This window comes from Lynx rufus, unplaced genomic scaffold (assembly GCF_022079265.1).
Source record: "Lynx rufus isolate CCGP_SWC_20201006 ecotype Redwood Valley unplaced genomic scaffold, mLynRuf1.p SCAF_10, whole genome shotgun sequence".
Lineage (NCBI taxonomy): Eukaryota > Metazoa > Chordata > Mammalia > Carnivora > Felidae > Lynx > Lynx rufus.
The window spans coordinates 10,049,483-10,066,564 of NW_025814824.1; positions in this window are offsets into that span (position 1 = coordinate 10,049,483).

The following is a 17,082-nucleotide window of genomic DNA, read 5'->3' on the forward strand; positions in this document are numbered from 1 at the left end:
TAGTGTAGGACTGGGGGTGGGGGGGAGTGGGTAAGGAGAGAGGCTCCAACTGTACTTGGCTCTGTCTTTGTTTTCACGTGGATAGCAAGTGACTGTCCATATATCCAAGTTACTGCAGGTGTGATTCCATGCCTCAAAGCCAATTGGCGAAAACACAGACACCTCCACAAAGTACTTGACCCGCCTGAATAGTTCTGGGATTTTTTCCCTCTACGAAATAAGTAGTGAAGGAAAAAAAAAAAAGGTAGTAAGGCTCTCTAGGGATTTGCTTGTCCTGTCCTTGGTTTTGCCAACTAAAGTAACCCTTGACCTTGGGCCACTTTCCTTACCCTCACTCCTTTAGGCTTCCATGTGTTATTGTGCAAAATGAAAGACCTGAAGTTGAAACAAATCACCTCTAAAGTTATGTCCCATATATTTTTTTATACCTCTAGGTGGGGTGAGGAAATGGAAATGGCCTGTGTAAAGGTTTCTCCGGAGAGGTGTGTGGAGAAGAGGCCGGAGGGACAGGGAGAGACGAAAGCCCTGCTTGAGGGCGGGCCCCTTGTAACAAAGTGCTCCATAAACTTTAAGAGCCTGGAGGAAATAACTCTTTGAAAACGCTGACCCTACAAGAGCCGGCGGGTGTTCTAAAGCAGGAAGATGAGCAGTTCCAAGTGGGCAAGCAAGGGGGAAATGTCACTTGCTTCATACTGATTTAACGCGGCAGGAGCACAGGTGCACGTCACTCCCGTCCCCTCCGCGTGGCCACCAGCCCCCCCCCCTTGGCCCTCTACTCCTGCCCCTTCTTTCGCAGAAAAATTTATTGGCGAGGTGGAGCCAGGCTAACAAAAGTGCAACCCTGGGCGCTTCGGGCTCCACAAGAATGCTTTGATCCTCTCCCAGTGTCTAGTGGTCCCCAGGCGATTGCATTGCCAAATGCCAGCGACCCCCGCGGCGGGGTCGCTGCTGCAGGACCCAGCTTCGGAGAACCTGGTGGCAGGTCCATCCTCCCTGTGGCAAGAGGCCGCGAGGGGACGCTGTGGAGCGCGCATGCAGACCTGAGACCCAGCGGCCAGTTCGGGCCTCAGAACCGGCCTCGGAACCGGGCGGCACCCGCGGCGTTCAGTGCTCGCCCCCGCCCGCTTTTCCGGGAGGGTCTGAAGTCCCAGCGAACAGCGATTGGCTTGGAAGTTTGGAGTCACTGGCAGAGGAACAGAAGGCTGTTGGGCTCTTGGGCTTGCTTCCCTGGGGACTCTGATTCCTCTCGTTCCAGCCTTTAAGCGCCTCCTCCGAAGAATAGATTCTTGGGAGGATTTTGCCAGGAAGGAAAGGAGTAGAAAGGACGCAGTTATGGAGGGTCCACCACGGTCAGGTTCTGTACCGGCGTTGTGGACTCATGCCAGCTCTTCATTGTGCAGGTAACAGAGCCAGGGCCATCCAGAGCACAGGGTGAGGACCACAGAACCCAGGTCTGAATGTGATGCCACCCATTCTAGCACGCTCCCCTCCAGGAGTCAGCCAGAGGGGCCCAAATGAAAAGGGACGTAGGTCCCAGCTGTCCCTGCAGGAAACCCCACCCACCCAGGCCTCCAAGTTTTTCTTCCAGGAGAAGCCAACTTGAACTCCACAAACACTGATTTGGCAAGCTCTCTTCTCAGAACTGCCCAGCCCCTACCATATCCTCGCTCTCAGCCCTTCTCCTCTCCCATACTCCACTGTTTTCACTTTGCAGAGACCGCCCTGAGCAGCAAAGAGCATTCTCAATAAGGAACAGATTTTTAGAATTTCACTTTGTAGCCGGTGAGGAACACTGAAGGGTGGCAGTAGGAAATGCTCCAAGATGTCCACATAATGCAAACATTACAGGAAGCTGTGTAGACCAACCCAAGGTGTTTTGAAAACATAGAAGATCCCAATCATTTCTGGACCCAAGAAGTCTTGGACAAGTCACTTAACCTCTCTAAGCCTCAGTTAATCACTTGTAAAATGGAGATAATAAATATTTCTCCTTGCCTCTATCAGTGGTGTCCTAAGTTCAAAATAAATTTAGAATTCTTTGAAAATCATAAAGCATTTTGAGCATAAGAGGTATCGAGGTTCCCTTTGACTTATTTTGCCCACTTTCAAATCAGGAACATCATGCCCTGGGTAGCAAGTTGATAAGACCAAATAAGATGCTGTGGGTGACAGGCCACAGAGAGAAAGAGCAGGTGCTGTTTTATTGACTGTTTAAGCAATGCCCTTCCCTCAAATGAAACTGCCATTATGTTCCTTCATCCACCAAACACAAAAATCCAGTGCCTTACCTCCCTTATGGCCAACAGGGAACCAAGCTATGGAATGTTTACATAGATTTCTTTATCCCTGCAGAAGCATTGAGAAGGAAATAGTACTCCCATTTTGAAAAGCAGGAGGGATGCAGAAAGATAACAAAACCTTGCTAAATAAACAGGTCGACCCAAATACTTCTCGTTTCTCTTCCAAAGAAACTCTGTGCTATTGTGTGGGAAAGAACAGGTTTGCCTTCCTCTGTTGTACCTCAGTCTGCTAAAGCTGGTTTCCAGCTGGAGCTAGAAGCTGAGCTGTTTCTTTCCCTTTATCTTACTTAAACTTTAAATAATGACAATTTTAAATAATATACAAAAGTAGGCCGAATAGTAAAATATCCATTACTATAATCCAATTGTATAATATCCATGCTATCCATATATCCATTCGGATATATAATATCTGTATATCCATTAGCCAGAATTAGCAGTTGTCATGGGCCATTTTTTCTGCCCCTCCCTGTTCAGAAGATGCTTGAGAAAGTCCACAGCATTTCTGTCCATTAAAGCTACAGCCCCTTTGGCTGAACTGGTGTACCAAGTGGATGGAATTTCTTGGGCCTCAGATCTTATGCTTTCTAGAATTCACAACCTTGTGACAAATCATTCTAGCAAAACACTATTTGGGCACCTGGCTTGGTGCCAGTGGACCAGGGCAAGACACACAGGAGGCAGAAGTGAATCGTGGCTCTCGATTCTACAGTCTAGTAACCGAATTTCTCGCAGCCTGCTTTTCTCACCAACGGTGGAGTGGAGGGCTTCTAAAACAAACAGTAATTAATTACTCCCTCAAAGGTTTAGTTTTGTTCCTCTGGAAGGGGCTGGAAGCAGCCTTGAATTTGGAACTGTGCACCTGCTGGGCTCCTCTCCGTTCAGGGAATTTTACTCTGCCCACTAATAAAAACACTCCCGAGCCCAGCCTAACCCATCTTTGCCTGCACTGAGTTCACATAAACACAACTCCATGATCTCAAAGAACAGGGGTTTTGTTGTTGTCTTTTCTGCAGTGTTTTCCATCCCATCTTGCACAGTGCACCCAGACATCTATACACTTAACTTTCATCTACTAAAGAGTTACGAGGTCCGTGGATTTCACTTATCTTTTCCAAACGAACCAGATCTGGCCTCAGTACCCAGCCCGATATATAAAAGCACATAATCAAGTTCCAGTTACGGCACTCTCTATACTACTCCCAGATGCTCCACGTCATTTGGCAAATCTATAATGTAATAAATATTGATGGTTCCTTCACATGTGGTGTTAAGATTTGCTCAGCCAAGTATTTCTTTTCTGCACTCTTTAAAAAATATGTCACTAGAGTTGTTGTCCTGAAATTTGTTTGTACTCTGGCAGCTTTATTTAAATGTCAACCAGATGCAGAGTTTCATTGTAATATTTTCTTCTTCTTTTTTTTTTTTATTTGTCTCTGTGGATTAGTGGTGTCTTAAAAAACATTTTTTTTAAATCTTCCTAACATGCCTGTTCCTGACTGATGATAAGACATTTTTCAAACCAATGAACTTCCTCGCGTAACATGTTTTAATTTTCCTTTCTGACTACAGGATCACACTTCCTGAATTTCAAACATTTCTCAAGTCAAGACACAAGTAGAGTAACGGCTTAATTGAGTGGAGCTTAAAGTTACTGTAATGGTGACTTTTGCACCACAGAAGGGACCTGTCAATTACAACCTTTTTGCCCTGCACATTCGGTTACACATGCCTTCATTCAAAGCCCTGTTTTAACTCCTTTCCAAAAATATTATCCTTCTGGGGAGAAATTTTTCACGCATAAACTCAGTTCAGCCAATGAATTTTTTTAAAGGCAAGCTTGAGAACACCAATTCTTAGTTATTTGAGGGAGGTAATGTATACACTGGTTTTTAAACCTAAATTTGAGCATGTTGATGATTCAATATGGAAAGAGGAAAAGAATCCACACATTTAGCCTGTGCTGAGAAAGATTCTTGAGTCCTTTGGAGCTTACCAAATACTTCATGGTAAGGGCAAAAAGTGGCTTAAAAATCATTCTACAATACAGATTCTGCAACACAACAAAATGATTTCCGTGTTTCCTACGTTCCGGAATTGTAAGCATTCATTGCTATGGGGGTATATGTATTTGGTAGGCTCAGATAATTATAATTCTGTTCTCTCTGCTACAGGAAATATTTTCTTGTTTTGTTTTGTTTTGTTTTTTTAAATAATGCCTCTGTTTAAAAAAAAAAAGGGAGGGGAAATAAAAGAAATTTCCGATCACCCAGAAAATAAGTATAGGAAATTTTAGAGCATTCACTTAAAAATCCACATTGTATATAAGTGATAATTTCTAGGAAGGTATTAATTCTTAAATGTGAAATTTTATCTAGAGATTTTTAAAAATTTATATCAGAATGACATTACCCTTATATATGGTTTGCCTGTATGTTTGAAAAGCCATCAAGTTTTATTAACCAAATTTCTGATACTTGATATAAATCAGAAACAGAATTTACAAACTTGCTACAAGTACAATTCACTTTTACTGCTGTTGCAAAATTAGTTTCTAAACACTGTAAAACTGATTAAACTGATATGAAAAATACAAAGTCTGTATTTGGGGAAGGAGACTTTTCTCCCAGGTGCTAACCATTTCATGTCTATTTCTTGTTGTGGGCAAAATTTTACATGAAAATGGACAAAATAGGCTACTTCCAAATTATTCAGTGGTTACAGTACTCTCATAAAGGAAGTTGGGAATGCAATTTATCATGTGTACTGGAGTTACCCAGGAGTGACAGGCAAGAGACTTTTCATGTGATGCCGCTTGCTTTATGCTACTGTGTTACTTGATAGCCGTCCTCAGGGACCTCGGTGCCAGTCCTACCTTCGTTTTGAGTCTCATCCAACCGAGAAGTAATTAATCTCAGTCCAAGTGAGCCCTACTAGGCTTCAGTGGAGTCATGGTGAAATTTTGGGCAGCTGCCTTCAGAAAGACCAGAATGGAAGGAAGAGCTTCCCATAATACTCTGTGAATTCATTCACTGCCTCTCTGAAAGCAGATCTTAGTCAGCTTTAAAAGGCATTTCTATGACTCCATTTTTCTTCCAATCTACTGATACTCCTATCACGCAATCTACTTAACACTGAAAAACGTTAAATTTCCTTCCTTCGTATGCAATGACTTCTTTTTTTATTCATCCGCCAGCAAAATTATAAGAAGGATTTTGTGTCCACATGTTGATGGCTCTCCATGATTCCAAGTCACGGCGAGATCATTCTAATGTGTTTGAGAAATAAAACTCTACCTGTCGCATAAGGTGTTACAAAAAGAACATCCAGAGGACGGTTGAGGCAACAAGCTAAGTAAATCAGAGACTCAAAGTGCCTCTATCACGTGGGTTCGGGGAGTGGGAGAGCAGACCATGTCTCCACACGAACCTGCACAGACATCTCTTACAGGCACAAGCAGTGGTCAGGTCTGTTAACCTGCCAGGGCCTCAGCGACCGGCACAACAGTAGTTTAACGCCATTACTGGGCCTCGCACGTGGAGGCCCACTAAGCTAAATACACTTGTGAGAGCTGCAGGAGGAAGATGGCAGGAACAGTCTACAGGAGGGAGCCCCATCCCTAACTCCAGGCACCTGGGACTAGGGGTGGGCAGGGGATGTGAACTTACCTTGCTAAACGTGCAGCCAGATGTACTCAACGTCTACAAAACATTATAAAACACTAAAATCAATGTTCACAATGTTTATTTCTTGTAATGTTTATAAAACATTCTCTCTGTCCCTCTGAAAACCAATTTAAAAATGGGATTGGAGGGGGGCGCCTGGATGGCTCAGTCAGCTAAGCGTCTGATTCTTGGTTTTAGCTCAGGTCATGATATCAGGGTAGTGGGATCAAGCCCCGTGTCAGGCTCTGTGCTGTGTGGAGGCTGCTTGGGTGCTTGGGATTCTCTCTCTCTCTCTCTCTCTCTCTCTCTCTCTCCTCTTCCCTCTGTCCCTCTCCCCTTCTCTCCCTGCTCACTCACACTCTCAAAATAAAAATAGGATTGAAAAAGGTTTTCAAAGACTAGGTTTCACCCTTCTTATTTAGTCAAAGGGGCCAAGAGCCATGAAATTGCCAAAAAGCTAAATGTTAAAATAAGGAAGATAAAAAGTGACATGTGAGCCTAGATAATGGCCAGTCTCACTAACCAGCTTCTGTGTGATCGATTGTTTATTTTTTTTTTAATGTTTATTTATTTATGAGAGAGCACACTTGGCAGAGGGGCAGAGAGAGGGATAGGGACAGAGGATCTGAAGCGGGCTCTACACTGACAGCAGCGAGCCCGATGTGGGGCTTGAATTCACGAACTGTGAGATTATGACCTGAGCTGAAGTCAGACGCTCAACCCCCTGAGCCACCCAGGTGCCCCAAGAGTTTGTTTTCAAAGCCAGCCTTTTTCCCTGGTGTATGGCTCAGTCTCGCATGCCCTCGGCCTGGCCTCTCTCCACAGCCTCCTCTGTTGGCAGGCCCTCCCGCACACATCAGCAGATGCAGCACTGGTCCACTCTCCAAAGCCATGGTCCAAAGCCATCACTCCCTCCTCAGTGCCCCAGTACACTGCCACCAGCCATGACTCTTGTCCAGCTTGCAAAGCCGTCCACGCCTCAATCGCCACTTTTACCTGGAAGAATCCACCCACACTGGGCTCCCCGGTGCCCTCTCACACACCTGCAGGTCTTTATATATAGATGCCTTCCCTACGCCCTTCCACGGCTGCCAGCCCGTCAGAACTCCGCCAGCCTAACTATCATCTCTTAAGGATTTGCTCAGATCTGTGTTGGATGAAAAGCCTTCTATGCCCACCCTCACCAAGAAATTCTCTTCTGCTTTGACCTCTGATTTATCTCATTGTCTGTGCTCTTCATAATACACCATCTTGCATTTTTAGTTATGTTTATATTGTTTTATTTAGTCCTTATCATTTTGGTCTAAGTCATGTTTTCCAAATCTAGGCTGTAAATTTCTTAGGAGTAGGGACCATATCTTAAAACTCTTCACATTCCCAACAGAACCGAGAACAATACCATTAAAAAATACATGGTCAGTGTATATTTGTTGATTAAATTAGTAAGCTGTTAATTTGTAAGTGGCCAAAAAAAGGTCTCTCATTCATCCGTTGAGGATTTAGTACATGTTGAGCCTAGTTCTAAACTCCGGGGACACAGCAGTGAACAAAACAAAGTCTCCCACCCTCATGGAGAAAGACAGACAATAACAAATAAACAAGAAAGTACATAATACGTCAGATGGTGATAAATTACATAAGGAAAAAAATAAAGAAAATCCCGACTGAGAAGGACAGGAATGGCTTCAGGGGTACTAGCTTATATACTGAGCCTCACAGATAAGAGACATCTGAGCAGAGACCTAAAGGAGGTGTTAATGATATCTGTGGAAAAACATTCTAGCCAGCAAAAACAGTGCGTGCAAAGGCCCTGAGGCAGGAATGTGCTTGGCGTGTTTAAGGAACAAGAAGTAGCAAATGCAGCTGTATTTGAGTAAGTACAGGAAACAGTGGTGGTGAATGGATGTTTGGGGAGGAACAAGTCATATAGTCTAGAGAGCCTGGGTGTTCACTCTGTGGGAGACACTCTTATTTAGCCTGGGCCTAAATAAACAGAAATATAAAACATTAAAGCAGGTTTCTATCATTCAGCATGAACACCAGTGTTTAAGATCAGACTAGGACTCAAACTATTTGTGTAAAACAGAAACACCACTACATTTATAGAGTACCCACCCAGGCCAGAGGCATGAATATATTACCTAATTAACTTCTCAAAACAATGCTGTGAAGCATTATGTCTAATTTGCCCAAGGTCACATATCTGATAAATAAGTGGGGGGGGGGGGTTTGCGAAATTCAAATCCAGGTAGATCTAACTCCAGAGCATAATCCCTTAACCACTGTCCATAAAAACGGCAGAAATCTCAAATGTTACACTGGAGTACAGATGACTTGTGTATAAAAGAGTCAAGGTCACCTGTATGACATTTTACTATGTCTAACATCTGAGAATCTGGATGTAGATTGTTGGCAAGTGGCCCTACACAGGTGATAGGTTATCTGCCATTAATGTATTCCTAGCAATTCTCCTGTGGAATAAAGTTGCATGGAGGGCCTGAGAGTGAGAGTTCTGTATTAAGACCTCCTCCGTGGGACGCCTGGGTGGCTCAGTTGGTTAAGCGTATGACTTTGGCTCAGGTCATGATCTCAGAGTGTGTGAGTTTGAGCCCTGCGTCAGGCTGTGTGCTGACAGCTCAGAGCCTGGAGCCTGCTTGGGATTCTGTGTCTCCCTCTGTCTCTGTCCCTCCTCTGCTCTCGCTCTGTCTCCCTCTCTCATTAATAAAGCTCTTTCAACTACTCTTCCACATCCCGGCTCCAGCATCCTATTCTTGCAGCTGCCCCACTGGTCTGGAGAACACCCAAAAAGGGGCAAATACTGAGCACGTATCCCCAAGGGCAGAGGGGTCTCAACTTCCAGAACAGAAGGGAATCACCTGCAAAATTTTGGCTCTTCCCCCTCCAAAAATGGTGCCCAGGCCAGCACTCCTGCAGGTGCTGAATCAACAGATCTGAATTGAAAACCAGGCACTTTGATGCCCACTAAGGATTAAAAATCCTTGACCTAGATGCTCAAATGGTCTGTGAGAGCCATGATAGCCAGGGAATTAGTCCAGCTCTGATGTAATAATTGGAAGGCTTACTTGGCAAATATCTCTCCGACAAATTCTCCTCTTTTTTTTCTTTTTCATTTTCATTTTAGAATCATAAAACATTGTGTCAGTCAGATGAACTTCTAGAGGCAGTGTTTGGACCTGAATATGTAAAAAGAGAAGCCATTGACAGGTACTCTAATATGCAAAAAGGGGGCAGGAAGCATCACCACAAAGAGAGGTACCCGCTGGCCAACTGCATCCTGGAATCCTCAGAAGCAGTGGTAGTCAGGAGGCAAGATGGCAAACGGGTTTCATTCCAGCACCAGCTCAGATTGCCGGCTGTGGCTGCCAGGCCCACTGCACCGTGACAAGGATTCTGAGGCCGGGCAGGAAAGAGCAGGGTGATGGATTAGCAACATTTGCCATGAACGTGTACATGCAACAGCACGGTTCATATGAGAGCCAAGTGGGAAGCTACACGTCAGAGAAAGGCATCCTTCCCGATACAAAAGAAGAAATGAAGTTTCAAGAAACGTCGGCATTGATGGTTAGCAGGTAAAAACCCACCTCTTCTCTACTTAATCGTAAGGGTATCCAGACTGAGATCTCAAGAGAAAGCCCAGCCTTTAATATTATTTATTAACTTAGCTAATAATGTTAATGTTTAAGAGGAAGGATAAATTTAATCATCAGGGGGGTTTATAAAACATATCACGGTTAATGAAGCTCTATTCTATTATAGTCCCAAGGCTGGATCAAAGCCATCAACAATTAGCTAATTACCAAATTGTCAATGTGCTGACACCAGTGTTTTTAATTTAATGGCTTCTTTATTTAACTGCTGGCTACTGTCTCTCTTCTAAGCTTTTAGCTTCTTCCTCTGTTTTCTGACCCTGGCAGTGTGACATTGTTTGGGGTTTTTTGGTTTTTGGGGTTTTTTTTGTCTTTTTTTTCCCCAAGGTTTATTATTGGTTTGTTTTAATATTCTCTAGATGTGCCAACTTGTTGGACAGTCAAATAAACAAATACCTCAGCCAAGGATACGTGAAAAACATGCCATCATTTTGCTAACAATCTGATCTTTAAAAATATTTAGGCAAGGAGGACACAAGCAAACAATTTTTAGGGCATCTTTCTCTCTGCATGCAATACAAGCCTCAAAACTATTTTGATTTTTTTTCCTATTTTCATGAAACAATCTGTCATATGTAATATTTAAAATATACTATTATTTTTTAATGTTTATTTATTTTTGAGAGAGACAGAGACACAGAGTGTGGGGGAGGAAGGGAGGGGCAGAGAGAGAGAGCCAAAACAGGCTCCAGTCTCTGAGCAATCAGCACAGAGCCTGATGCGGGGCTCGAACCCACAAACTCTGAGATCGTGACCAGAGCTAAAGTTGGCTGCTTAACCGACGGAGCCACTCAGGTGCCCTAAAATACAATATTCTATATGATACATAGTTATTTTCTTTCACATAACTATTGAGTATAATGTGGATTTTTTAAAACACTGAACATCTTACATTATGCATAACTATCATTTTTCTATATTACATGTTAGGCATACTTCAACACAACAAGGTTTATTGATTATGGAAAAATAATCAAGCACATCTCACATGAGATGTGTGCTCATGCAAACATCTCCTAATTATGCATGGAATGATGGAGACATTTAATTGAGAACTGGAAGACACCTTAGAAATCATTTACTCAAGTGGTTTTCAAATATATTTTAGCTGAAGACGCCATTCAACAAAAGCAAGCATCTGAGAAGGCCCCAGTGCGAAACGCTTAAATCCTGAACCACCCTGATTGGAAGAGGAGCGGGAACCCTGTGCCTCTGCCCTTTCCCCCAGCCCAGCCCAGCCTGGTGGTCCCTAAATCATGGACATTGAGGAAAGGGGGGCTTAGTGGGATGCTACATTATGCAGGATTTGTTTGCTGAGCATTTCAACGCCAGACGACAAACACTTTATCAGGTTTCCCTTGGATCGCTCCTTTAGGAGAGTCCCTGAAAGCAGGAATTCACAATGTTTTATATGCCAACCACCACTCGAACTTGAGGCTACACCACGAACAGGCTTCGAACATACCGTTCTTTTTATTTTTTAATTTTTCAGTGTTTATTTTTGAGAGAGACAGAGTATGAGCGGGGGAGGGGCAGAGAGAGGGAGACACAGAATCTGAAACAGGCTCCAGGCTCTGAGCTCTCAGCACAGAACCCAAAGTGGGGCTCAAACTAATAGACCACGAGATCATGACCTGTGCTGAAGTCAGATGCTTAATCGACTGAGCCACCCAGGGGCCCCTCCTTCCTTTTATTTTTTTAAATAATTTACAAGTTTACATCCACAATCATCTTAATGAATGAGAATAATATTATGGGAGAATAACAATCACACAATTTGACATACAAGTTATGAGTCCTATCGTCATATTAACCACAGCCTCTGTTTCTGTATCATATTTCAATTCTTAGGCATTCAGAAGTCTATTCATTTTTTTTTTTTAACGTTCATTTATTTTTGAGAGAGAGAGGGACAGAGTGTGATCATGGGAGGGGCAGAGAGAGAGGGAGACACAGAATCCAAAGCAGGCTCCAGGCTCTGAGCTGTCAGCACAAAGCCTGATGCAGGGCTCAGACTCAACCGCAAGATCATGACCCGGGCCGAGGTCAGACACTTAACTGACTGAGCCGCCCAAATGCCCCTAGAAGTCTATTCAGATAGGTTTAAGCAAAAGGTATAAGCAAGGGTTGATTCTTCAAACTTTTTAATTGACAAGAGAACTCATATCCAGGGAAATGACTAGATACTAAGCATACAATTCAATGATAAACGTGTCACATGTAACCAACACCCCAGTTGAGATGTAGATGCATTTCCGTTCAGCTGACTTTGGGGTGACAGATAAATGCTCTCTGCAGGGTGCAGGTAAGGCGTTCTCAGACCGAAAGTCTTCCTGAGAGGCTTAGGAGCACAGGATCAGGCAGGGGCCTGAAGTCCCAGTCCGAACAGCAGCCCAGGACGTTAGACAAGGATTCCTGGTCAAGTACAGCCGGGAAGGCCCACGCCACCATTCTAGAAACACAGGCACCGTCTCCGAATCCAGACGGCCAAGTGGCCAGTGGGCACCGTGGTGATAACGATGCACACGGGCATTTTTTATTCGATGGGGCAGGTCTAGCCAGGGAGAAGAGGCCAGAGCAAGTTTTCCCAACGTGGGCTCTCACTGGGTCAATAGCGAGATTGTTATAGAGGGTAACCCGAGCCGGGTAATGTGTGGAGGATCTGTGGCTTTATTGTGTCCCTGCTATGTTAATTAGTACTAGAAGCATGATGGATTGGCAACACGTGTGCGCTCTGAGTCTGAAACCAGCCCTGATAGTTTAGCACTCCATTAGTTACACATCACAGAAACCCAGGGGATGTTTACTCAAAAAGAGGATCACTTACAAGAGGGAAACATGCTAATTCATTCCTGATACCGTCTGGGGAGAGGGACACCCCATCGGCCTGTGAGTGGTGTAACCTGTCATCCAAGACAGAGATGGAATGAGAGGCGGGCGGGAAACTACAGAAAGCCCCGGCCCCCCGCCCTGGGAACCCTGAAATCTCAAATCCTCAGTTGTTCCTACACGAATCCCTCCGAGACAGAAGTTCAGAGAAGGCTCTGTGTTGACATTTCAATTCATTACCCTGTTCCAGAAGCAGGGAACCCTGCTCCCGATCGCTCCCACACCCTTGTTGCCCGGCCACAGGGAGGGGAATTCTCACTCTTCCTTCTCACCGGGTTTTAGACCCGCTGCTGCCTCCCAGGCCTGGACCTCAGCCTAGCAGGTACCAAAAAGGCTCAGAAAGGATGTCTAAAATCCCGGCACTCCTCCCAGGCAGGTGGTTATCACCGGCCTGTTCTTGTAAGATCACAGGACTTTGAGAGGGTAGATTCCAAGTTGCCTTCTCCTGGTAAAGTTCCCGAGTTTTCATGTTGTCAAAGCAATTGTGTAGACACGAGATAACACAGAAGTGGCTAAAATGTTTTTTTACAAGTGGCTAACATACTCATGAATCTATGAATGGTGCTTGCTTTCAGTGAGCCTGTGTAACTGGTGTGCAATGCCTACTGAGAATCTGGGGTATGTGTATACACGCTTGGGCAGTGGTGTGCTGGTAAATGTGGCACAACTGGCTGAGGGGGAGGGGAGGAAGCCCTGATATGCAGTGCCTGCTGGTTTATGTGGTGTAAACATTCCCACCACGGCCAGTTTCAAGCTACCAACCTGACATCAGGGAATGGAGAGCCCGGGGAGAGATGTTCGGCGCGGTTTCTCACAAGCCAGTGGCGACAGGCTCCAGCACGTTACGAGCTGAATAAATACATGTGAATAAAAATCATCCCCACTCCTCATTATCTGTAACGATGGTCCTCTTCTCCCCTCTGTTATCATCCACACATCTTAGCAGAGTAGTTCAGATCTTGGGACCCAAGTCAGTACATCTGCTTCAAATCCCAGTTCTGCTGCTGTGAAATCTAGTGTGCATCCCTTTGTCTCTTTCCTTGTCTACAAAATTGAGACTTTGCAAAGTAGGTTCTCCTCCATAGGGATGCTGTGTGGATTAAATAACTTAGCACATTCTAAAATAGTGCTATTCAGGGGCGCCTGGGTGGCTCAGTCAGTTGAGCGACCAACTTCGGCTCAGATCATGATCTCATGGTCTATGAGTTCGAGCCCCGTGTCGGGCTCTGTGCTGACAGCTCAGAGCCTGGAGCCTGCTTCTGATCCTGTGTCTCCCTCTTTCTCTGCCCCTACCCCACTCATGCTGTCTCTCTCTGTCTCAGAAATAAGTTTTAAAAACATTAAAAAAAAATTTTAAATAAAATAGTGCTATTCAAACCTCAGTATGCATCAGGGTCATGCAGAAGGCGTGCTAAAACACGGATGGCTGGCCTCAAACCCACATTTTCACATTCAGTAGATCTCAGCTGGAGCCTGAGGATGTACATTTCTAACAAGTTTTCAGGTGGGGCATTTGCATTTGTAACAAATGCCCAGGTGATGACGATACAGCTGGGCTAGAGCCCACACATGGAGAACCACGCTATAGGTTTCAATACGGTGCCTAGAATCCATTAAATACTGGCTGTTATTATTGTCAAATTGAAGAAGTCAGAGCCTTTGCCTATAAATAAGGACCATGCCACGAAGACCCCAGGCCATTCCTAAATGAACATACTATCCTAGAAGGGCTCCTGAGGATCTAAGAAAACTTCAGCTGCCATCAAACAAGGAATAGCAGGGACAGCATTCACTCTTCCGTTCTTTCCAGCAGTGGGTCAACAGATCACCACCATCTGAGTGTTCACTGGGAACCAGCTCTGAGAGAGAGAGAGATCAGTTAGGGCTAAAAGGCACATTTACTGGGGTGCCAGGGTGGTTCAGTCGGTTAAGTGTCCAACTTCAGCCCAGGTCATGATCTCATGGTTCATGGGTTTGAGCCCCGCATTGGGCTCTGTGCTGACAGCTCAGAGCCTGGAGCCTGCTTTGGGCTCTGTGTCTCCCTCTCTGCCCCTCCCATGTTCATGCTCTAGCTCGCTCTCTCAAAAATAAATAAACATTTAAAATAAAAGGCACACATACTAAAGAAGCAGAAATCAAAACTCGGATTACTTCCTAAGGACCCCAGCCAAAAGAAGAAACCCCCAGAGGGCAGATGTCCCTCCATCACGCACTCACGTTGGCATGTTTGTGTTTCAGTAGCTGATCACATATACGCCCCGGACAGCACTTACATTAATTGGTAAGGACAGAGGGCTGATGGCTCATAGATCTTCAGCACTCTTAGAACCAGATGTGACTGATTCTTGAGTGAAGCACAGAATTTATATTCTGTGTCACTAATTCTTCAGAAATCTTGCATTTTGAGTCCTAACACTTCCCTTAAACAGCTCAAAAATGATGTAACTTCTTATATTCACCTCCCACTACAACTACTAATTGCCCCAAGCCCACTGCGTTCTCTGTGTAACTAACAAGGGAGGGGCGAATCGTGAACCCTTCATGGCTTTTTAGGTCAATTATGCTAGTAGATCAAATAATTGGTTTTTTGCTAACACACCTTACGCAAGCCACAACCTGGGGTCAGGCCACGGGCCATGGTAGCTAGATGCTTACAATAACATAAGGGAAAGTAGAAATCACCAACCGAGAAAGAGAATGTTTATTCCTCCCTCGTTCCCACGTGAACTGCCTGGACAGCAGTTCCCGGCAGCTGGGGAGATAGCACACGTGCTCTGTTTGATTACAGAACAAGAAGCCCCACCCCTGGCCTGCATGTGATGACCATGAGAAACACAGTACAGTGTAGGAACCCCAGATGGAAAGCCCTGGGGCGGCGGGGAAACCCCTTCAGGTTTTCTGCGGCCCTAGCCTTTTGGAGCCTCAATATTCTGATTCTGGGATATACCCAGAAGATGCCTGACCAAGATGTCCACCTTATTTAATGGCTCATTTTCTTCCCTTTCGTACAGCAGGTGCACACCAGTGTGAGCACAGCATTCCCACTGCACAATGACCCCCTAACTCGACCCTAAAAGCCAGCTTTCCCTGAGCCAAGAAACACAGACTCTATCCTTTCCTCTTTTTCACATGTTTCACTTAGAAGGTAGCTGGTCCCTCCAAAGGCATTTCACTATGATCATTTTCCTTCCTCCAGCACCCAGGCTGGCTGCTTTTCTCCTCTCCTGCCATCTTGAGTCTCCACAAAGGGAGTGTGGAAGGAGGAAGAAGCAAGTGGCCCTCCTGCCCATGTGTTCCTAAATCCCACAGAACAAAAGTTCAGTGTCAAAAATGTTCTAACCATATCATACCCTTCACACTAGGAACTAATCACATGACCCGAAAATTCCTAACATGAATACGGAGAGAGGTGTTAATGAGCCAGCCCCACAAAACGAGAGAAATTTTCCCACCTCACATATCAGGTGCCTGTCTTTCCCCTGTTACTAGTATTTACATCTTACAGCTTATAAACAAAGAAGTCAAAGGGACAGATCAACAGATTTGACTATGTGAACATGAAAATAATGGAAGGGAGGAAGGGAGGAAAGGAGGAAAAGGAAAGGAAAAACCAACATACTAGGAAAAACATTTGCAGCAAATAGGATAAACGGTTAATATCTTAAGTAGATGAAAGTGTTATTTAATTGATAATAGAAAAGACAAATGATCAGAAGTCACAAAAGAATAAATACAAGTAAGCGAATAAGGAAAAAGAGTCAGCCTCACTGGAAATCAAAGAAGTACAAAATTGTAAATATCGAGATACCATTACTCACTTAATAACACAGCAAGAAAGAATGTTATGTTGACAACCCAAAGCCAGTAGTGTGAACCTCATCAAAACATTGCTGGGAGCATTCAAAATGGTACAACCCTTGAGCAAAGAAGTTTAGAAACTTATCAAATGCCATAAAATTGTTCATAGCCTTTGACCCAGAAATCCTAATTCTAAAAGGAAATAACACAAATAAAAGAAAAAGCTGCAAACACAAATATATTCAAGGTAACATTATTCGTAACTTTTTTTAAATGGAAGCAACCTAAAAGCCCAACAATATAGAACAGCTAGGTAAACTATGGTACATCCACCCATTCATGTATTCACCAAACAATTATTAATCACCATCCTTCCCTAGTCACTCACTCCTTCTCCACTGTCAAAATCTAAGAGTAATCAATTACAGATAAAGGAGATTTGAAAAAGACATTTAGATTATTTCCCTTTAAATCAAGAAACGTCAGCCTTCAGTAGACCACTGGTATGTATTTTCACCCAAATCATCAGGGAATAAAATGCCCAGTGTCTGGCTTGAATGTCTGCCTTCAAAAAAAATGAAAGATAACAAGTGTTGATGAGGATGTGGAGAAAAGGGAACCTTCGTGCACTGTTGGTGGGAATGTACATTGGTGTAGCTGCTGTGGAAACCAGTGTGGAGGTTCCTCAAAAAATTAAAAATTGAACTACCCTACCCTACCCTCCATTTCTGGCTGCAATCCAAAGGAAACAAAATCAGGACC